This window comes from Lutra lutra, chromosome 13 (genome assembly GCF_902655055.1).
Source record: "Lutra lutra chromosome 13, mLutLut1.2, whole genome shotgun sequence".
In the NCBI taxonomy this organism is placed as follows: Eukaryota; Metazoa; Chordata; class Mammalia; order Carnivora; family Mustelidae; genus Lutra; species Lutra lutra.
The window spans coordinates 21563548-21587808 of NC_062290.1; positions in this window are offsets into that span (position 1 = coordinate 21563548).

The window sequence follows — 24261 nt, forward strand, 5'->3', positions numbered from 1 at the left end:
CAAACTCAAAAAGAGACAGGAGAGAACAACAGCAGCAATTCTAGAACAGAAAATCAACCCCTTTCTGAAAGGTAGGACGTGTGGAGAAGTGAATCCAGAGTGACAGGAAGATAGACGGCAGGGGGCGGGGCTGGCTCCCAGCAAGCAGGTGAGCAGCGGAGCAAAAAATCAGAACTTTTAGAAGTCTGCTCCACTGAGGGACATCACTCCAGAGGCTAAGTGGAGGTGGAGCCCTCATGGGGACAGTGTGGTCTCAGGTCCCATGGGGTCACAGAAAGATCGGGGGTGTCTGAGCATGGCAGAGATGCCAGGTATAGCAGTGGGGAAGCAACTACAGAGACAGAGCCAAGGAGTGAGCTTTCAGAATGGGGTTACCTTAAACAATGATCCAAGGCACAGTTGGAACACTGCTCCGCAAGCAGGGACCCCACAAGGGGCAGATCTGGGGAGACTCACCTTCCTCCTCTGGGAGGAGCAGTGCAGCAGGAATCTGCTGGGTTTGGAGACTCCAAACGGGGCCATGCACCAGAGACAGAAATGCTCGGTCACAGGCCGGGTGAGCTCAGAGCATGGCCGGAGACCAGGGAAATGGGAGTGATTGAATGCTTATCTCTAAGGGCACACTGAGGAGTGGGGCCCCAAGCTCTTGACTCCTCCAGACCAGAAACTGGGAGGCCACCATTTTCATCCCCATCCTCCAGAGCTCTACAGAAAGCATTTAGGGAACAAAACCTCCCGAGAGTGAACCCGAGCAGATTACTTAGCCCGGCCCCTGGCAAGGGTGGCACAATTCCACCTCAGGCAAAGACATCTGAGAATCACTGCAACAGGCCCCTCCCTCAGAAGATCAGCAAGAACATCCAGCCAAGACCAAGCTCACTGATCAAGGAAAACACCGGAATTCCAGAGGAGAAGAAAGCAAAGCATGGAATTCATGGCTTTCTCCCCATGATTCTTTAGTCTTTCAAAGTTAATTAAATTTTTAAACTTTTTTTCTTATTCTAATTTTTTTAACTTTTCCTCTTTCCTCTTTTAGCGTTTTTTAACTAGTTTACCTTAACAATACCTTTCTAAAAAAAATCTTTTTAAACCTTCATTATTATAGTCACACTCGCCATCAGGGAAATACAAATCCAAACCACAATGAGATACCACCTCACACCAGTCAGAATGGCTAAAATTAACAAGTCAGGAAACAATAGATGCTGGCGAGGATGTGGAGAAAGGGGAACCCTCCTACACTGTTGGTGGGAATGCAGCCTGGTGCCGCCACTCTGGAAAACAGCATGAAAGTTCCTCAAAAAGTTGAAAATAGAGGTATCTGATGACCCAGTAATCACAAGACTGGGTATTTACCCTAAAGATACAAATGTAGTGATCCGAAGGGGCACATGCACCTGAATGTTTATAGCAGCAATGTCCACAATAGCCAAACTATGGAAAGAACCTAGATGTCCACCAACAGATAAATAGATAAAGAAGAAGTGGTATATATATATATATATATATATATATATATATATATATATATAATGGAATACTATGCAGCCTTCAAAAGAAATGAAATTTTGCCATTTGCCATGATGTGGAGGAACTAGAGGGTATTATGCTGAGCGAAATAAGTCAATCAGAGAAAGACAATTATTATATGATCTCCCTGATATGAGAAATTTGAGAGGCAGAGTGGGGGATTTGGAGGTTAGGGAAAGAAAAAATGAAACAAGATGGGATCAGGAGGAAGACAAACATGAGACTCTTTTTTTTTTTTAATTTTAAAGATTTTATCTATTTATTTGTCAGAGAGATAGAGAGAGTACAGGCAGGCAGAGAGGCAGGCAGAGAGAGGGGTGGGGAAAGCAGGCTCCCCGAGGAGCAAGGAGCCTGATGTGGGACACGATCCCAGGACACTGGGATCATGACCTGAACCGAAGGCAGCCGCTTAAGCAACTGAGCCACCCAGGCATCCCACCATAAGAGACTCTTAATCTCACAAAACAAACTGAGGATTGTGGGGGAAAGAGGAGGTGTGGAGAGGGTGGTTGGATAATGGACATTGGGGAGGGTATGTGATATGGTGAGTACTGTGAAGTGTGTAAGACTGATGATTCACAGACCTGTACCCCTGGGGCAAATAATACATTATATGTTAATTAAAATAATTAATTCTAAAAAAAAGAAAAAGCACTCAAATATGCTTATCTAATTGTGTTCAGACCATGTAAGTGACCCATCTTTATCCAAGTCCAACTCCCAGTCTCCATAGTAGCGTTGCAGTAGCTATCAATCAATGCATGTAGATACCAAGCCCTGACTGATTGATAATAAAGAGAATATAACACCTCTGATCTCATAAATATTGAAGTAGTACTGATGAAGGAAAAAAAGAAAACCCAAAAAATTTCCACAAAAGGTTTTGGAGACAAAAACTCCGGCATTAAAGAAGTATCAGATATGCAAAATAAAAGGCCTTGTCACGTGGCCTTGTAAGCCCAGGCTGAAAGGAATATCCAGGGGGTCAAGACAGCCTGAACAGCCTGGCACTGGCTGCCTTCTTCCCCACGTGGCATCTCTACCTCTATCTAACTTATATGATAAATCCCTTGGATTTGGACATTTGTGGAAGGAGAAATTGGCCAAACTCTTGGTGAGGGAAAAGGGCATTAAGAATTTATCAGGATAGGGGCACCTGGTTGGCTCAGTGGGTTAAAGCCTCTGCCTTCAGCTCCGGTCATGATCTCAGGGTCCTGGGATCGAGCCCCGCATCGGGCTCTCTGCTCAGCGGGGAGCCTGCTTCCTCCTCTCTCTCTGTCTGCCTCTCTACCTACTTGTGATCTCTGTCTGTCAAATAAATAAATAAAATATTTAAGCAAACAAACAAAACCCTAGGGATGTATAATTGTCTTAAAGATAAAAGTTCACTTTAATTTCTTGTCTATTTTTTGCTCAAATTTTTCCTGGCAATCTCAAGCCACGATTAATAATTTACTATGCAGGGGGCACCTGGGTGGCTCAGTTAATTAAGCTTCTGACTCTTGATCTTGGCTGGGGTCTTGAACTGAGGGTGCTGAGTTAAGCCCCGCATTGGGCTCCATGCTGGGTGTGAAGCCTACTTTGAAACAAACAAACAAACAAACAAACAAAAAACGGGCACCTGGGTGGCTCAGTGGGTTAATCCTCTGCCTTCAGCTCCAGTCATGATCTCAGGGTCCTGGGATGGTCCTGGGAATGTCTGCTCAGCAGGGATCCTGCTTCCCCCCACCACCCCTCTCTGCCTGCCTCCTTGCCTATTTGTGCTGTCTGTCAAATAAATTTTAAAAAAAAAAAGAAAGAAAGAAAAAACCAACATAATAAATTACTGTATAGGAGTCTTGTTTCTTAGTCTCTACTGAATACTTTTTCCTCATCCCACACTAGCTATCAGTGCTTTGAGTCTCTGTCTCTCTCTGACTCTGTCTCTCTCCATATATATATATATCTCCCCTAACCCACAGATTATTTCTGAAAAAATGTCATTAATTCCTAGATTTGATCAGTAGGTTTACAAATATAGCTACAGTGAAAAAAATGTTGCAAAAGACAGAGAATACATTTTTCTGTCTCTGGTATTTCACATTAAGTGAGAAAGTAGGTTTTGTTCTTCTGCCTTTCCCCAGATGGTTCACAGATAGTTCACAATTCCCTCCACCACCACTTAGGAATCCTACTTCTGTGAGAACTAGAAAGAAATATAATCCCTGATGACTTGGCTTCTCCGGGCGCTGCTGAAGCAATGGTGTGAAGAGGCGTGTGGTGGCCCGGGAACGCTGGCATCTCCTCCAAGCTGGGAGACCAAGAGTTGCTTGGAATTTCTCTCCATTTGAGTGAGCCTGTCACTGCAGTCCTGTTTCTCAGAGCATCATCCCCACTGGGCAGCAGAAAAAAGAAACTCACATGAAATTAAATCTCATTCTACAGCAAATATGATTGAGGTCCTTAAGCTGGTCTTGATTTGCAGGGGACATAAGTCCCCTAAGCCATTATACTTGGGCCAGTGGCACTAATAATAATGGTACCCTTTCATAAAGTACACATTCACACAGAAAGAAACCATAGAAAATCAGTAGTGAAATTAGTCACTGTTCTTGTATTGTCTTTCTGAGAAATGAGATGCATTTAAAATAGCACCCTACACTTGAAGATGGAAACCATGATTAATGACAATGCTTCACCTTATCCAGCAAGAAAAAGAATTGTGCATCAATACAGACACAGGATATCTTAAAAATTGTAGATGGAGTAGGAAATGTATTTCCTATCTTGAAAACAAAAACAAAAACAAGCAAGTAATTCCTGCTTCCTTTCAAAGGGTTAAACATTTCTGATTAGGTTTGGGTCATGCATCACATTTTGAGTGCCTAAGCTTAAAGACACACTTCATTGAATCCCATCTAGCAAGCTTCATGCTTATGAAGGTGTTCCTCTTGATTGCTTCTCATCTGGGCTACAAAACGATTGGGTTGGAGACTGACATTGATTAAGTGCAAGAGAACCATGTTTTACTGTGACAGCTGCTAGGCCTCTGTCAACAAATCAATGTTGTTTTTTTTTTCCCCCTTTTCGTCTTAACTCTCCCATTAGCATCCTGCTGTTACTAGAGATGAAAAACATCTCTATAACTGTCTGCTGATTGACCACTTTCTGATTTGCCAATCACATAAAATGTTTTTATGACAGAAAAGGCTAACCCTTCATTCTAAGCAGTTTTTTGTGCACAAATAGTGCAATTTGCTGGAATCCTCCAGGGTGTGGCTGCTGTTCCTATAATTTAGAATCACAATAAAAAGTAAGTTGTATTTTGCAGAAAAATGTCACTTTACTTCCTGGATTTGATCAGTAAGTTGACAAATGTACTCTGTCCACCTAGTGAATTTGGTGAGTGTTTTAGCTGTGGTCTCAGCCAGTGATCTGCTGTCTTGATAAGGCAGTCACCCTTAATAGCTTTTTGTGCCCTTGGTTATTTATAATAGGGTGAGGTTGTTAAAAGCTAGCTCCTTGCATCCTGCTGTGTACCAGGAACAGGAGGTGTGATTGGGAGACAGCAAATACAGAGATCCCTAATGCAACACTGGGTCAAAATAGAACTTTACTGAGGTCATGCAAAACAGCAGACTAGCCTCCTGCCTTCTACCTCCAACTGTGTGCTTTGGAACTGAGCCCCAAACTTGTCTGACTGGAACAAACATATAGGACAAACCTATATGGAATGAGTAAATTACTGTCTAGTAATTAGAGCATTCTGGAACTTTTAAAATGGGAAAATTCTCTTTTCACATGATTTTGTCTGTGATTTTACTTCATAACCGAATAAGTAGCCCTAAGTCAAGATTTTCACTGGGCCAAGCTTGGATGACGTGGTTTATTTTGTTCAGTCGATTTCTCCCTGTGCCATAGAATACACACTCAAAAGACACAAAGAATTTCACTGAAAACTTGTTATGTCTTCAACAGGCCAAGATGGCAATAGGATTTGAGCACTGGAAGGAGCTCCTTGACGTCCTGAAATGAATAAAGCCATGACTTGCCCTTAACTTTCTGCTAGCTTGATCAGCAAGCCATTGGAAATGAGGAAGGAAAACTCATATCGTCTGCACAATGTATGAAAAAAAATCGGTAGCTCAGATCAAGGAAAGCATCACTAACTATTTCAGAGGACAAAAAGAAATGGAGCAGTTCATAAGCCAGTTTCCCAAGCAATCCAGCATTGAACACGAATTCTGGCTATATACTGATGATTCTCCAACTTGTTTTTCCTGGATGGCCTCAGGCCCCTGGTAAACAAAACTCTGCACACAGACACACAGAAACACAGGCATACGTGTGCGCGCACACACCCACACACACACAGACAAAGGTAGCTATAGTAACGTCTTTTCCTTTTTCCACCTGGGAAAATAGAGCTAATATGGAAAAGTCATGAGGCTAAAGGAGAAAGGAAGGAAGGGGTAAGATGAACTAATTTGATCATAAGGAAAATAGAAAAGCATTGGGAGAGGATACAAGAAGAGTTCCTGCTCTGTGTTCTCTGGCCCCAGGCTCTACACTCCTGGAGGGTTTTTTGTTTTTTTTTTTTTAATTACTGAAGAGTTAGCCACTTCTTATACACAAAATAGCTTTATGATCGATGTAGAGGAGTAACTGGAATTTTCAAAAATTCTGAAGTTTGCAGTAACACTGAAAAATTGTTAAGAACAGTAAGTAGATCGGGGTGCCTGGGTGGCTCAGTGGGTTAAACCTCTGCCTTCAGCTCAGGTCTTGATCTCAGGACCCTGAGACTGAGCCCCACATCAGGCTCTCTGCTCAGTGGGGAGACTGCTTCCCCCCAATCCCCTCCTGCCTCTCTGCCTACTTGTGATCTCTTTCTCTCTCTCTGTCAAATAAATAAATAAATAAAATCTTTAAAAAATAATAGTAAGTAGATCTGCTTTTGCTCGAAATTACCAAAATAAAAATAATTAATTGGAGTTAGGATAATGACCAAAATTGAGAGAGGCTGTTTTTGCGTTTGACGTCATGGACATCCTAAGAGGCTCTAACGATGTAATTTGTCATGGCTTCCAGAATATTTCCTCATATTCAACCATGTCCTACTCTAATTCCCTATGATTTCAAAAACCTAAAGGCTTGAACAATAGATACTATTGCATCTGTCATGAAAAATCCACATAGAAAAATGTCACATCAAGCATTTTAAAACTTATTTGTACATGTTGTACATGCTCCCTTCTATAGGATCAAAATTTTCTTTTTTTTTTTTTTCCCTTTTCTCTCTTACTTTTTGGTTAAGAAAACTCTGCATTCCAAAAGAATTAAAAGTTCAATTGGAACACACAAATGAGTGAAACACCTATGATTATATTTGCCTTCAGTCCACTTATGAAGGGAAGGCATTCCTTCTATTACCAGAGAGAAAGTTGAGATCAGCTGTTTTGTTAAGCTCTGAGAATTTTTCTTTCCCTCTGTCCTACCTGTCTCCCCTCTCATCTCTGAAAGAAGGCTTCCAGATGCATAGGTTTTATGTACAGTTTTCCATCCATCTATGGAGATTAGAGAACCTTATGTAAACACACCATTCTCTCAATTATCTTAACATACTGCTACTGAGGTAAGCATGTCATCTGAAGTCCTCAAGCCCCAGATTTATCCCATGTCTACGTGACTACACACTTGATCTAACAAGAAAGGGCTCAAACTTCATTTTCACCAACTCCAGGTTGAGGCTAATAAAGTATTATCTCATCTGAGATGGTTTAAGGCTCGTATTGAAACTACTGTCTTGGGTGACACAAGGAATGACACTGTGAAAGGCGAAATGAACGGGAGTCCCTTCTTTTAGGAGGTTTTAAATGGAATGGGGAGGCCCATTAAGGAGATGGGTCTTATTATGCATGTCCTCATTGGATGGAACCATGAACTTTTCAACTGGGCCAAACTGCACATATTCCAAGGACTCTGCAAAAACATCTGCAACTTGCTATAGTAACAGACTTTTGCTTAGTGATAGCCTTAGCAACCAATTATGTTTGGCCAAAATTAGTTTTCTGCCACCGATACCAATCAAAATTCTGTGTAAGCATATAGGATCATTCCCCTTTGTCTTAAAAACAACAACAACAACGACAACAAAAAAAAACCCTTGACCTTTATTCCCTACTGGGAAACAATTTGTGCTGCTACCTGAATCTGTGCTCTCTGAATTGCAATTCTAAGACCCCAAATAAATCCTTGTGCTTTACTTTAGCCCTGCTTCTTTTCTCAGTTGACAACACATAAACATGGGCATTTGAGAACCCAAGAAAGGGCCTGAAGTCCATTTGCAGATATCCACTGTTAAGGTGAGTAAACAGGTACATTTGATGACATTGTGTCTTCGATCATGTTCTCTGGAAACAGGCATTGAGATGGAGACTTGGATGCAGAAGGTTAACCAGGGAGTACCCTTGAAAGCTACAGCAATAAGGAAAGAAAGATGGTGGGACTGGGCAGTGGGAGAAGCTAACTTGCAAGGTAGCTGCAGCTGGGGCTCCAAGCATGGAATGGCGCATAAGATAAAGCAAGCGTGTTGGCCTTAATCCCCCTAGCAGCCAGTATGGGGCCTTGTGCAGCTCCCTCTAAGGTGGCATAACCTTGGTAGAATCAGTTCCTACAGCCAAGGGTAATGCCCCAGTGAAGGAGGCAGCTGTGAGCTATTAGCTGCAGACATTCCAAACAATGAGGGGGTAGGTCCATCAGCCAGAAGGGGAATCTGGGCAAAGCCATGGAGGATAGACTGGGAGAACTACATTGTTTATGACACAGACATTTTTGCCTTAAGTATAAAAATTCAACATTTTATTTATGGTGGCTCATTTTCACAGAGAAAATGTATTCTAGGTTAGATGCTTTGTTTTGGTGAATGTGTATATGCCCAACAGGTCCTATTTATATCTAATTCCTCTTAGAATCACAAATGAGAACATGGAAAATAACTGGCCCAGTTTGCTCATTTTACTAATAAAGGAATGATTGCCATGTCAAAAGACGGGTTAGCAATAAAGCCATATCAAGAAAAGGGCTCCAATCTAATTTCCTTTCAGGTCACCATTATGCTTAATTTTAAAATCCTTGACTATCCATTACATTCCTGCCTATACTGGAATCACTGAGAGGATACAAGAGAAGACTCATGGATCCCACCTCTGCATGGCTTACAATCTTGAAATCATCTGTTCTAAAATGTGCTCCATTGTTACTGAAAATGTTATTCTAAGCATAAGCCTTCACAACATTCGTATTAGCTGTTTTATGAGAACCTAATGTGAAACTCTGACCTCTTTTTCCCTGTAGAAATGTGCCGATCTTCCCATATTTTAATTATAAAGCCAATTTCAGTAATGTCCTCCTTTCTAGCTATCACCTGAGTCTTTCTCAAATAACCATGCCCCACAAGTGAGAAGTCTGTGCTTCTTCAGAATTAATCATACCCAATTCAGGCTCAAGTACACTCTCCCCATTCTTTGAGACTTCCTCTGTCCGTACTTAAAGCACTTGCAGGCTGATATTTCATTTCCCCTCCCATGCCAGATTATTTGCTGTACTGCCATAAATTGCTCTTTTTAGAGATAATTTCTGTCAACATTACATGGGTCCTCCTGTTCCCTCTGCCCCACTGGAGATAACTGAGAGCATCTCATGGCAGGAGGTAGACACTGCAGCTGCCAATCCTGGGGAAAGTGACCGAAAGAGCAGAGCATCCTACCCACTGTGTTGGAACATTCTGATGTAGCACAGCAAGCTCTGGCCACTGAAGCTGCCCCTGTCCATATGGTGTTTCCCTGTGTCTACTTTTTTCTCTCAACTGGTTTTCGTGATTTATGACAAAGGTGACAAAGACGGTGACAATGATGATAACCCTATCTATCAAGCACTGACTGTGTCAAATACTTGTACAAATACCACTTTCTTTTTATCTTTATCTACAAAAGGGGCATGATATATTTCAAAGTGTTGCAGACATGGCCAAGTACATATCCTACCATGTTTTTACATGACTCCAATCTCCAGAACACAACTGTCTACTCAACCTGGTCCCCTGTCTAATGCCACCATGGAATCTTCAAAAGATAGTGCCATGTTCCTGCTGGAAATATTATACAACTCCAACATTTTCTTACAATTGTTCTACATGCTTTTTGGATTTTTTTAAATATATAAAATTTGGTAGAAATTCTGTCTTCTTCTTTATAGCAAATAAACATAGTAATAAGAAAAATGGAACGCTCAAATCCAGCATAAAATACCCTTAATACAAATGCATGTCTCTCTCTCTCTCCAATTCCCTCTGAAAGCACCCATTACAGAAGCCCACTGGAAAAGAAAATCCTCACGCTTCTCTGCTCTGCCCTTTAAGCCTCTCAGCACAACCTGGCATAAAAACAATCAGACACAAATCTAACCCCGGAGCATTAACGGATGACACATGGTCTTGTTTGTTATTTTGATGGAAAGATGGCAGGAAAAAATAATGATTTCTGTCTTAGAAAAGTATAAAATTCCTTTTAAGCATCTCTAGCTTATCCTCAAGTTTCCCTTCCTCCAAAAACTGCCACTTTCCCCCCTTTTTCCTCAACACATTTCTCTTCATCGTTACTTCTAATAAAATTGACCCTCTCGCTAATCTTTCCAAACTGTCCCCTAAATCCTCTTGTCTTGTAGAACCACTTCGTATAATAAAACAAACAAACCTAGCAGTTTCAGGAAGAAAAGGAAAAGAAAAACAACTAGCAACTATCCAACAGACAGTTTCTTGTTCCATGTGGGATAGGTCAGAAGGAAGGGCTGGTGGAGAGGGTAGAGAGGGTGGTTGGGGTTGCTAGTGGGGCTGAGTTCACCCCTCCAAATCAACTGGGTAAACTCTTTTTTTTTTTTTTTATAATTGTTCTGTTCCCATGACTCCCCTCAACTTCTTGCTGGGGAGAGCTCACTTTGGATATCCTACCGGAATCCCAAAATTGTTACATTAGTAAAAGGAACTCTGGGATATTTGCTTCTCTGCAAACTGATTAATCTCATCATCAGATTGCCCAGGACACTAGCCTTAGAGTCTTCTCACCTCCTCCGTTGACACAGTTCTAACTGAAGCCTGACAAACTCTTCCCCATCACTGGGTCCATCATCAAAATATTGGCCTAATCCCGCATCATCTTTTATCCACATTTTTATATCAGCTGCTTAAATAGTTTCAGTTTACTGCCATCAGAAACCTCTTCTCTTTTCCTTCCTTACTTTCTCTGATTAGGAACTTTCTTTCTCCTTCTTCTCCTTCTTCTTCTTCTTCTTTACTTTTTTGACTTTTTTATTATGGAAACTTTCAAATCTATAGAAAGGTAATGAAAATAACAAAATTATCTCACATGTCCATCAGCCAATTTCAACGGTTCACAACTCATGACCAAGTTATTTTCATCTTTTTCCCATCCCTGATTATACTAAAACAAATTCCAAGCAGTATAGCATTTCAACTCTAAATGATACAAAAAAGGAAGTCTTTAAAAAAAACAGATTATGAAACATTGTCACACTTAAACACAAACTGTAATTTTTCAATTGCAACAAATCCAACAGTGTTCATAATTCTTTGATTGTTGTGTACATTTTTATTTGACAGTTTGAATCAGGGTCTAAATAGAGACTGTAAATTACAATTGTTTCTATATGTTTTAAGCCTATTTTACTCTAGGGGTGTTCACTCACCCTTTCCTTACTCACATTGTTATTGCGGTAGTCATTGAAGAAGATGGAGTACTTATTCTGCCTAGGATTTTCTGATTGTATTTCCATGATATTATTTAACATGTTTGTTTGTTTGCTATGCATTTCCTGTTAAATGGTGGTCAGATCTGTTTTGGATTCTATATTTTAGGCAAGAAAATCTAATAGGTTGTCTCATATACTTGCATTAAGAGGTACATAAGAATGACTCATCTCTTTTTTAGGTCACCAGCCTTTTAAAGATCAATGAGGTATTATAAGCATGATGGTGATATTTTATTATTTCTTCTTGATTTATTAGCTAGAAATTGTCTATAAAAGAGACATTTTCCTCATTAATTATTTGGTTACCCTAAATGGTGATGTTATGCTTTGTACTGAAAGTACTTCACATCCAGCTCTGACCTATCTTGGCAGGTTCAACTTCTCCTCCCCATCACACATGTATTTTTCCCAACAGTGTGATGGTTTACAGGAAATGTGTTTTAGGATGATTTTTTTCATCCCCAGCATTTAATAACTGGTGGCATACATTAGGCAATTAAGAAATGTTTTCTGAATGGGGAGTGAATGAGAATTTCCTATATAAGTAACTGATCATGTAATACTTGTATTTATACATGATTTTGAACACATTCAGACTTTCAGATGCTCATACTTAATGTCAGAAAGAATTCTTTTCAATGTGAATACAATAATGCACTGACAAGTCGTATTAACTTCTAATACAACATTAGCAGCAAATTAAATGAAGACATCCTAAATTATACCATTCAAGAGATAAATGTTATTCTAGAATAGATTTGGCACCATGCACTCTTACCAATATGAAGTCATCAGCTCTCAAGGATTTTATTTCTTATCACCTGCAGCAAGTAGACCATCACTCTAAGCAGAGTCAGGTACTATTAGCATTTCAAAGAGAACATTAAGCAAACCGTCCTCAACTATAATGAGAAAACTTCATTCTGAGGAATAGCATTTACCACTCTGTATTCTCAAAACCCTCTCCCCTTGCCTTAGAAGACACCATACCCACAGGTTCTCTCCTACAAATGTCACTTTCATTGTGTGTCTACCTGCTCCTCCTTTTTGTTTGGTCTTTAAGTAAAAGAGTTCCTCAAAGTTCCAAAACAAACTTGCTTTACTTCCATATTTATGCCCTAGGCAATGCCATCTGAATATCTAACAACTTATTCTTACCCACAACTTCCTTCTGAATTTTAGATGAACTATGTTAACTGCCAATATTTCTGCTTAGAAGTCCCAAAGGCAGCTCACACTGGTCAGCATCATCTTCCTCCCACAGCCTGCTTTCCTTCCACTGCTGAGAATCTCCTAGAACAGTAGCACCACCATGAAGCCAGAGAAACCATAGTCCTAGACATGACTTCTCCCTTTCCTCACCTCTCATGTCCAATCAAGGACTGATCTCTTTTTTTTTTTTCTTTTTTTCCTGTTCTACATACTAAATACTCCTTGAATGAAGTGATTTTTCTCTATTTCCACATTGACCATGCTAGCCCAGGTCATTAGAGAGTTTTTCCTACTCTATGATCAGTGGGAAACAATGGCATCCCTGCATATACTTGTCCTGAGTCAATCCAGGACTCAAACTCTTTCATTCCTTTATTTAAATTCCTTTGGAGGCTTTCTATTCTCTGGGGATAAAGAAGAAAATCATTACCATTTCCTAAAAGTTTGTCATGATCTGGATATTGTTTTTTCCATTCTACCACTTACTCTATACTCACATTCAGTTTCATTTATGAAGTACACTATATTTGTTAGGGAAGGGATAAGTCTTTTGCACAAAGGCTGTTCTCCCAATCTGGGATACATGACCATCCCCTTCTACTTCTAATTTATCATCACAGTGTGGTTCAAATATATTGCCTTCAATAACCATCTGTGACATGCACAACACTCTCCCCATCCTCCACTGCCAAAACTAAGGCAGGATCCCTGGTTATAATGTCCCATACAATTAAAAATAATAATAACATTAAATAAACAAGTCAAACAAACAAATAAATAAAATCCTATATCCTATACAGCCCTATATTTCTTGGTAGCACTTTATTACAATCACAATTAATAATTAATTGTGTTTTAAGTTGAGAGGGATTTTTTAAAATCTTGGCCTCCCAAACTAAAATGTGAACTCTATAAAATCTAGGGGGCTAGAGCTTTGTCAGTGTTAGTCATTGACACATGAATGCTTGATACATAATACACAATAAGTATTTGTTGAATAAAAAAAGGAATTGATCAAGCAATCAGTCAATCAAAATGGCACAAGGGACTTTCACTTTGTAATATGCCTCGTAGGGCTTCAGGAGCTTTCATGTCTGGGCCAGAGCGAGATCTTCTGCCAAGGTGTACACACTCATTTTTGTAAACAATAAATATAGTACCTGCATTCTTGATTTTGCCCAATACAATTTTATTCAATTACATTTATAAAGTATCCTTTAATAAGTACTTTATTCAATCGATATACTTTTACTGAGCATCAATTATGAATACTCTGCTAAAAGCTATACACTCCTTTAAAATTCTGAATGACTATTAGAAATCATTTATCTCTTTGTTGTTCACTGGCATGGTATCTGCCACATAGAGGTTGCTAATACATTTTTAATTCTCTTATTATACTTAGTAGTAATGAAGTTACTTCGGGAAATACCAGAAGGTAAGATTGGGCAGATTATAATAGGCTTTGTGCCTGAGCCAACCTTGACTCACAGCATGGAAAAGAAGCCTCCATTTTATGTCATTTGCCATAATATCGGCAGATCGAATTGCAATGAAATTCTATTGACGGGAAATTACAATCAAGGTACTTGACTATGGATGGCTATAGACTAAAATATGGCTTGTCTTGGAGCCTAATGTCGCTTGCAGAAGACTACGGTGCAATAATCCATAGATCTCTTTGAGAATATATTAACAGAATTCTTTGAAAACCTAGGTTCTTTGGTAAAGAAATTGCATAAGAGGCACCAAGGTGGCTCAGTTGGTTGAGCAGCTGACTTTTGTTTCCGCTCAGGTCACACTCTCATGGGTCCTGAGATCCAGCCCCTCACTGGGTTCCATGCTCAGTGGGGAGTCCACTTGAAGATTCTCTCCTTCTGCCTCTCCCCCCACTCGCTTGCTTGTGTGTGTGTGTGTGTGTGTGTGTGTGTGTGTGCGCGCGCGCGCACGCGCGCGCGTGCGTGCGCGCCTGCACGTGCGCTCTCTCTCTCTCAAATACGTAAATCTTTTTTTTAAGAAAAGAAATTGCACAAACAAGGGAATCTTACAAACAACTGGAGAAAATTCAGATTCTCAGGAGCACGCCTTAGCTTTACTGTTAGAGGTACTATTAAATGTTCTTAGCTCATGTACTTACACAGGATTTAAGGTTTGCTAGCAATCCTAAATTCAAATCTTTTGTCTTTAATGATTTTTTTTCCCTTGCTTGTCCTATTAGTTACTGAGAGTTGGGTTTAAAATCTACTATTATGTATTTATGTATTTCTCCTCTTTTTTTTTGTCAGATTTTGCTTTGTAATTTAAAGGATGATATTAGATGCACATAATTTAGGTTTATTATTTCTTCCTGATGAATTCACCCAATATTATGTCATTCTTGTTTTTGTTTTTACTGCTATCTCTTCATTAAGGTTTACTTTGACTAATATTATAACTTAGCTGATTCTTTTTGGGTTAGTGTATCTTTTTAATATTCTTTTGCTTTCAAATTTTATGCATCTTGGCATTTAAGGTGAATCTTTTGTAAGCAGCATATATTTGGATTTTGTTATTCAATTCAGTCTAACAAAATTATTATAAAAGGATACTGAAATTTTGTCAAATGCTTTTTAGTATCTATTTTCAACCTTCATTTTGTTCATGTAGTGTATCACATTTATTTATTTGCATATGTTAAACTGTCATCCTTATATGCTAGGGATAAATCCTACTTGACTGTGATATATAATCCTTTTAATGTATTGTAGAATTCTTTTTTTTTTTTTTATTTGTTAGAGAGAGAGAGAGGGAGCGAGCATGAGCACAGGCAGACAGAGTGGTAGGCAGAGGCAGAGGGAGAAGCAGGCTCCCCGCTGAGCAAGGAGCCCGATGTGGGATTCGATCCCAGGACGCTGGGATCATGACCTGAGCCGAAGGCAGCCACTTAACCAACTGAGCCACCCAGGCGTCCCTGTATTGTAGAATTCTTTTTGCTAGTATTTTGCTGAGGATTTTTGCATGTATGTACATCAGGGATATTGACCTATAATTCTTTTCTTTCAGTGTCTTATCTGACATTGGTATGACTGTAATGCTGGCCTCATAAAATGAAATTGGAAGTGCCCCCTCTTTTTCAGTTTTTTGGAAGAGTTTGAGAAGGACTGATGTTAGTTCTTTAAATGTTCGATACAATTGCACTACTGAGTATTTACCCCAAAGATACAGATGCAGTGAAAAGAAGGGCCAGTGTTCATAGTAGCAATGGCCACAATTGCTAAACTGTGGGAAGAGCCAAGATGCCCTTCAACAGACGAAAAGATAAAGAAGATATGGTTCATATATACAATGGAATATTATGCAGCCATCAGAAAGGATGAATACCCAAATTTGTATCAACATGGACAGGACTGGGGGAGATTATGCTGAGTGAAACAATTCAAGCAGAGAAAGTCAATTGTCATATGGTTTCACTTACTTGTGGAACGTAAGGAATAATATGGAGGACATAGAAGGAAAGGAAAAGTGAAGGGGGGGTTGGAGGGGGGAGATGAACCAAGAGAGACTGTGGACTCTGAGGAACAAACTGAAGGTTTTGGAAGGGAGGGAGCGGGGGGGATGGGTGAGCCTAGTGGTGGGTATTAAGGAGGGCATGTATTGCATGGAGCACTGGGTGTGGTGCATAAACAATGAAACTTGGGACACTGAAAAAATTAAATTAAATTAAAAAGAATTCATACATGGAGCCAACTATGACTGGGCATTACTTTGTCCGTAGGTATTTTGATTATTGCTTCAATGTGTTTACCCTCTGACCACCTTCAAATTGGTTTGCTCCAATTTCCTATTTCTTCATAACTCAGTCATGGTTGTTTGCATGTTTCTAGGAATTTATCCATGTTTTCTAGGTTGTTTGTTGTCGTATAACTATAGTTATTAATCTCCTGTGATCCTGTGTATTTCTGTGATGTCAGCTGTAATGTGTTCTCTTTTATTTGTAATTTTATTTGGGTCCTCTTTTTTTTTCTGAGTTAGCTAAGGATTTCTCAATTTTTTCTTTTCAAAAACCAATTCTTAGTTTCATTGATCTTTTCTATTTTGTGTCTAATCACTATTTCTGCTCTAATCTTTTTTATTTCTTTCCTTCTGTTAACTGAAGGCTTAATTTGTTCTTTTCCTAGCTCTGTGAGATGTAAAGTTATGTTTTTATTGGAGATATTTATTTTTTCTTATATAGGTTTTTATTGAATAAACTTCCCTCTAGAGATGCTTTTCCCATATCCTGTGAGTTTTGATATGTTGCATTCCCATTTTTGTTTGTTTCAAGATACTTTTTGATGTCCTTTTTTATTTCTTCTTTTACTCATTGGTTGTTTAGGAGTATGTTTAATTTCTACATATTTGTATTTTCCAATTTTCCTCCTGCTATTGACTTTTTTAGACTTTCATTGTAAAAAAAAAAAAAGATATTTGATACGATTTCAACCTTCTTAACTTCATTATGTCCTGTTTTATGGTCCAACATATGATCTATCTTGACGAATACCTCATATGTGCTTGAAAGAATGTGCATTTTGTTGCTATTGGATGGAATAATATGCGGGTGTCTGTTAGCTCCATTTGTAATACAGTGTTCTTAAAATCTAATATTTCCATGCTGATTTTTTGTCTGGATGATCTATCCATTGCTGAGAGTAAGGGTACTAAAGTACCCTACTATTACTGTATTGCTATCTATTTCTCCTTTCAGTTTTGTTAATTTTCTTTTAATACTTAAGTGTTCCAATGTTTGGGGCATACATATTTAGAATTATTTCTTTCCCAGCTTTACTGAGATATAATTGAGATAGAATATTGTGTAAGTTTAAAGCGTATGACATGATTCAATATATGCATATTTTGCACAATGATGTGCACAATAGGGTTAGTTAATATATTCAACACCTCACATAATTACAACTGTTTGTGTGTATGTATTAAGAAATTTTAAGGTTTATTCTCTTATATCAACTTTCAAATATACAGTAAAGTATTGTCCTGTATCCCCATAACTTTTTCATCTTATAAAAGTTTTATTCTCTGGGGCGCCTGGGTGGCTCAGTGGGTTAAAGCCTCTGCCTTCGGCTCAGGTCACGATCCCGGGGTCCTGGGATCGAGCCCCGCATCGGGCTCTCTGCTCAGCAGGGAGCCTGCTTCCTTCTCTCTCTCTCTGCCTGCTTCTCTGCCTACTTGTGATCTCTGTCTGTCAAATAAATAAATAAAATCTTAAAAAAAAAAAAAAAGTTTTATTCTCTGACCATCTTCACCTGTTTTCCCCACATCGCCCCCACTGGCCAACAAGCAATCTATTCTCTGTTTCTATGAGTTTGCTTTTCTTTTAGATTCTTATTGTTATATTTTCTTGATGAATTGACTCCTTTATCATTATACAGTGACCTTCTCTGTCTCTTGTAACCAGTTTTGACTGAAAGTCCATTTTGTTCACATAAATATAGTCACTCCTGCTCTTTTTTGGTTACTATTCGCATGGAATATCTTCTTCTATCCCTTCACTTTCATTCTGTACGTGCCCATAAAGCTGAAGGGAGTCTTTTGTAGGCAGTATACAGTTGGGTCTTATTTTCCTATTTTTGTTTTTTAATCTAAACATTCAGTACTGTGTCATTTGATTAGAGAATTTAATCTATTTACATTTAAAATAATTGTTTATAAGTATAGACTTATTACTGTCATTTCATTCATTGTTTTCTGACTGTTTTGTAGTCCCTTTGTTCCTTTCTTCCTCTATTGCTATCTCCTTTATGATTTGTGTATTTTTTTTGGAGTGGTATGTTTAAGTTCTTTTTTCTTTATCTTTTGTGTATCTACTAGAGGTTTCTTCTTTTAGGTTATAAAATGAGGTTTATATAAAACAGTCTACTTTTAAGTTATAGCAATTCAATTTCTACCACACACAAAAACTTTACACTTTTAGTCCCCTCTTCCATATTTTATTCAATTGACATCATATTTTCACCTTTTTAAATAAGTTATTGTGGTTGTGGTTATTTTTTAATACTTTTGTCTTTTCACTTTACATTAGAATTAAAAGTGATTTATATACCACCATTACAACATCTGAGCATTCTGAAATTAACTATATATTCACCTTTAGCAGTGAGTTTAATACTTTCAGATTTTCATGTTATTTTTTAACCTGAAGAGTTCTCTTTAACATTTCTTGTAAGACAAGTCTTGTGGTAATGAACTCCCTCAGCTTACTATGCCAGTTGGCTAGGAATGTCTTTATTTCTCTTTCATTTCAGAAGGAAAGTTTAACTGGGTGTAACATTCTTTTTTTTTTTTCTTTTTTAAGGTAAGTTTATATGTTTACAGGTATAGTATTCTTGACTGGCAGTTTTTTCTATGATCACTTCAAATATCATTTTACTTCCTCCTATGAGTGTTGGCACAACATATATTTTTCTATCCAGTCTGTCAGTATTGTTTTATTTGAAGTGACTTTCTTGTACACAACAGATAGTGGAGTCACATATTTTAATTTACTCTGAGAATCTCTGTATTTTAATTGGTATTCTTAAGCCTTTTATATATAATAAACTTATTGGCATATTAAGATTTAAGTTGGTCATTTTGATTTTGTTTTGTTTTGTTAGTTGTTTCTATTTTTCATCCTTTTCCTGCCTTCTGTGAATTAAATGAATTTTTTTCACTAGTTTCTATAGATATTTTGTTATATAAACATATATATCAGTCTACTGGTAGATTCATTTTAACAGCACACTGATCTTTCCTCTCTCCTTTTATTCTGCTATTGATAACATCCATTCATTTTTAAAATTTTAGTTCTTGTGCTTGTTCCCACTAAAATTCCATGATTTAAAAAATTTCTTCTATTTCTTTGCTATAGTTTCAATTTTTTTCCTGATCCTATTTTTACATTTGTTTCAAGTGTGTTTGTAATTGCTCATTGAGGCTTTTTTATGATAGCTGTTTTCAACTTTTTGTCAGATGATATAATTCTAACATGTCTGTCATCTCAATGTTGGCATCTCTTGATCTTTTTTTAATTCATTAAATTTTATTTCTCCCTGTTTCTTGGTATGACAAAAAGATTTTGACTGAAACATGAACATTTTGGTTATTATGTTTGAGACTCTGGATCTTATTTAAACTGGTTTAACTAGCTTTCTCTGTCACTCCATCAAGGAGAGGGTAAGATGCCCCCTTACTACTTCCAGCTGGATGAAGAAGTCCTTGTTACTGCTTGGCCTCTGTTAACAATGAGGTGGGGTGGCTCTTTGTTACTTCTGAGAAAGGATTGAAGTCCCACATACTGTTAAGGTCTTTCCTGGTATATGAGTGCCTCTTTACTGTTCCCTTGTGGCCTCCACTGACACAACATAGAGAGGGTACAGCCTAATTACCACTGACTGGTTGGTAGTAAAAGCCCTGAGTATACACTATACTCCCTCTGTCACCACCAAGGAGGGAAAAGAAGGCCATCTTATTACTGCCTAGTAGGGTGGAAGTCCAAGCTTCCCATATGTTCCCACTGATACTATAACAGAGATGGATCTCATTACTGCCCGATGAAGATGAAAGTCTATCTACTTAGCCTTCTCTCTGACTCCCTGGAAAGATGGTTGAAGTACTTCATTATCACCTGGAAAATATAGAAGTCTAGGCTCCCTACTCAGCACTCTTTCTGGCATAGGGCAGGGAGAGGACCAAAACTCTTACTCTTGTATTTGACTATTTTAGAGTACTTGTTTAGTTTTCTGTCTTGCTTGGCTGTCACTTTCCTGGTCATTTGGCTCTAGAGAGTTTGTTTTTGTTGGGGATTTTTTCATCTGTACCCTGTGGCATTTGGGGTTGCCAGATTATTCAGCACCAAATTTAGGAACAAAAAGAAAACCCAAGGAACTCACCATCATATAGTACCTTGGGCTCCAAGGTACCTAGCTAGTCTATCACCTTTCAGACTCTACTTATGATGGTCTTATATTAATTTCCAGGGCTTTTTGCTCAACTTAGTGGGAGGTAAAGGAAAAAGTATGTCTACTTCCTCCTCCTGGAAGCAGAAGACTTGATTCTATAGGTTTTTTTGTTTGTTTGTTTGTTTGTTTAAAGATTTTATTTCTTTATTTATTTATTTATTTGACAGAGAGAGATCACAAGTAGGCAGAGAGGCTGGCAGAGAGAGAGAGAGGAGGAAGCAGGCTCCCTGCAGAGCAGAGAGCCTGATGCGGGGCTCGATCCCAGGACCCTGGGATCATGACCTGAGCCGAAGGCAGAGGCTTTAACCCACCGAGCCACCCAGGTGCCCCCGATTCTATAGGTTTTTAAATAAAAATACTCCTCTTCAGAAATTTATTTCTTAATTTTTACATATGTTTGTTTATAAAGGTAATAGAAATTTAACGTTTAAGTCAACTTTCTCTTAGGTAATTGATAACATATAGAAAAGTCATTTTAAAAATTGTATTTCCTTGAAGACTTGCTTCTCTTAGTGTCCTGGTCTAGTATTATATTTAGCCTGAAATAATTCTGTTGTCCATAGACATCTCACCTGATCATCATACATCCACGTGAAATCTCTTGTGTTGGAGATCATACTCCTTTAATGTTTTACATATCACTTTGTCATAACACATGCCATTTTTATTGAATATACACACATACACATGTACACAAAAAATCTGGAAAAATATATAGAGAAAAAGGACCTCGAACCAATTATTTTATACATATGTGTGTATGTGTGTGTGTGTATATATATACACACACACATATATATGAAGAAAAGTCAAATAAATGATCTCAATTTCCACCTTAAGAAACAAACAAACAAAAAAACCAAGAAAAATTTAAACCAGAAGAATATATATAATGGCTATATAATAAAGTTTAAAGAGAAGTCCATATAGATTTAATAGTTAATTATACTAAAAGTTTAAAGAAATATATAGCCATTCTTTAAAAAAATCCCAAAACCAAAAATAAAAACAAAAAACTACTTTTGCAATGTGGAAGAGAAGGGAATGTATCTTAATTCATTCTATGAGACAAACACTGCCTGATACTCAAACTCTTGCCTCTTTGGGTTAGGCAACAGTTTCTGATACAACAACAAAAGCATGATCCCTGTAAGAAAAAAATATAAATTGGACTATATTAAAATTACAAACTTCTACCCTTCTAAAGACAATGTGAAGGTAATGAAAATATAAGCCACAGACTAGGAAAAAAATAAATCATAATCAAAATAAATCATGTCTCTGATAAAGGTCGTGTATTCAGAATTTATAAAGAACTATCAAAACTTAGTAATAAGAAAATACATCCCAATAAAGGGAAAATATCTGAATGAACACCACCAATAAGACATACAGATGCCAAATAAACACATGAAAAAATGCTGAGTATCAGTAGTCACTAGGGAAATTCATATTAAAACCACAATGAGACTCCACTACATACCTATCAGAATAGATAAAATTTAAAAGAGTGACTGTACCATAGGAAGTTTTGGTGAGAAGTAAAGGACTAGAACTTTCATATAACTGCTAACAGAAATTTAAAATGAAACAATCATTTGGAAAAGCAGTTTGTTAATTTCTTTAAATATTAATCATATACTTCCCATAGGATTCAATCGTTCTGTCCCTAGCTAATTACCTTAAAGACATGACAGTATATATCTACACAAAGATTTATATATGAATATTCATAGCCTCTCCAAAAATGGGAAATAATCCAGGCCCTTCAACAGAAGAATGGATAAACAAACTATGTATGTCCATTCTATGGAATTCTATTCTGTAATAAAACAGAATGAACTGATATATGTTACAACATGAGTAAATGTCAAAATAATTTTCCCAAGTAAAATAAGCCACACCAAATAAGTGTACATACTATGATTCCACTTATATAACATGTTTTAATTTAAAATTTTATTTTATTTTATTTTAAAGACTTAATTTATTTATTTGACACAGAGAGAGAGAGAAAGAGAGCACAATCAGGGAGACAGGAAGAAGCAGGCTCCCCGCTGAGCAAGGAGCCTGATGTGGTGCTCAATCCCAGGACCCTTGGGTTCATGACCTGAGCTGAAGGCAGCCACATAACCAACTGAACCACCAGGAGCTCCTTAAAAAAATTTTAAGGTTTAGCAGGAAGGAAGGTTTATAAAGAAGCAGAATAAAGATGCTCATTATCTTGGTTATTTCACAGTTATATACATATGTCAAAATTTATTGATTTGGATGCTTTCAATTGTATGGTTTATTGTATTTAAATTATATTTCAATTAGCTGCTAAATATTAAAAAAACAGAAACTAAAATATGACAATAAATTCAGTCATACTGAGAAATTTTGAAACTTGGGCTGAATTGATAGACCACTAAGTAAGGAAAATATGAAGCAAAGACTAACTGTAGGTAAAATATCTGATCAAGAAAGGAAATGAAATTCTGGTATATGTCACATGGCCCTGTTAATAATATTTATGTAATCATGATAAGATCTTATTTTTTTTAAAGATTTTATTTATTTATTTCACAGACAGAGATCACAAGTCAGACAGAGATCACAAGTAGGCAGAGAGGCAAGCAGAGACAGAGGGGGAAGCAGGCTCCCTGCCGAGCAGAGAGCCGGATGCGGGGCTGGATCCCAGGACTCTGGGATCGTGACCTGAGCCGAAGGCAGAGGCTTTAACCCACTGAGCCACCCAGGCACCCAATCATAATAAGATTTTAACGATAAATTTTGATTTAGCAAATTACCAGCTAACTGTATTGAGAGAATGGGGAAATAGTTTAAGAGGTTAACGGTATAAATGAGATAAAGTGTACTCTTGCACAATAAATATAAACTTCATAAATCAAGAAATAACAGTATAGCTATGCTATGTAAATAGATGGAGATAAATGCCAGAAGAGATAGCCTAAATATTTGTAGGTAGTTTTGTCTGGGTTTGGAGAAGACAGAAGTCTACTTTTTATTATAAATTTTAAGATGTTACTTGAATTTTTTTTACTTATTACTAGCATTATTTTTATAAAAATAAAACCTAATTATTTAAAACCCTGGGTAACTTTTATTTCATTATAGAAAATAATTCCACCCGACATTATTGAAATTAAAATGTTCAGTACCTAAAGAGAGCAAACATTCAGGAAGGAGCTACATTGAATAATTCAATCCCTAAATGTTCTGGATAACTGAAATTTTATTACATTGCTTTAATTTTGCTCTTACTAGATTTTAACACTTCAAAGGAGTGTTCTGAAATTTCTAATTCATTATAGAAGGTTTACAGAGTACTTAAGATCTTCAAAGCACTAAGAAATATAAAATAATGTCTTTCTATTCATGCTGGTGTATAAAGTTTCTCTAGTCATAGTTAGAAATAGGATATTTGAAAATCGGTGAGTTGGTATAACATGATCTACCGAAATATACATCTGAGTTCAACTTATTAGATCTCTTATTGATATCACAGACATATGATTCCTATACATTTTAGGTTAAGCATGTATTTCATGTTAATAGAAATTTTTCTACATTTTTAGATTCTTTTTTTCCAACTGTACCACACATAAGAAATAGGAAAAAGAATGGAAATTATAAAGCCCGGGAAGATATAAAACCACTACAACTCAATACATAATATAGAATTGAGAAATAAATCTGACTTTTAAAAGCAAGTAAATTTTTAAAATATAACAGACTT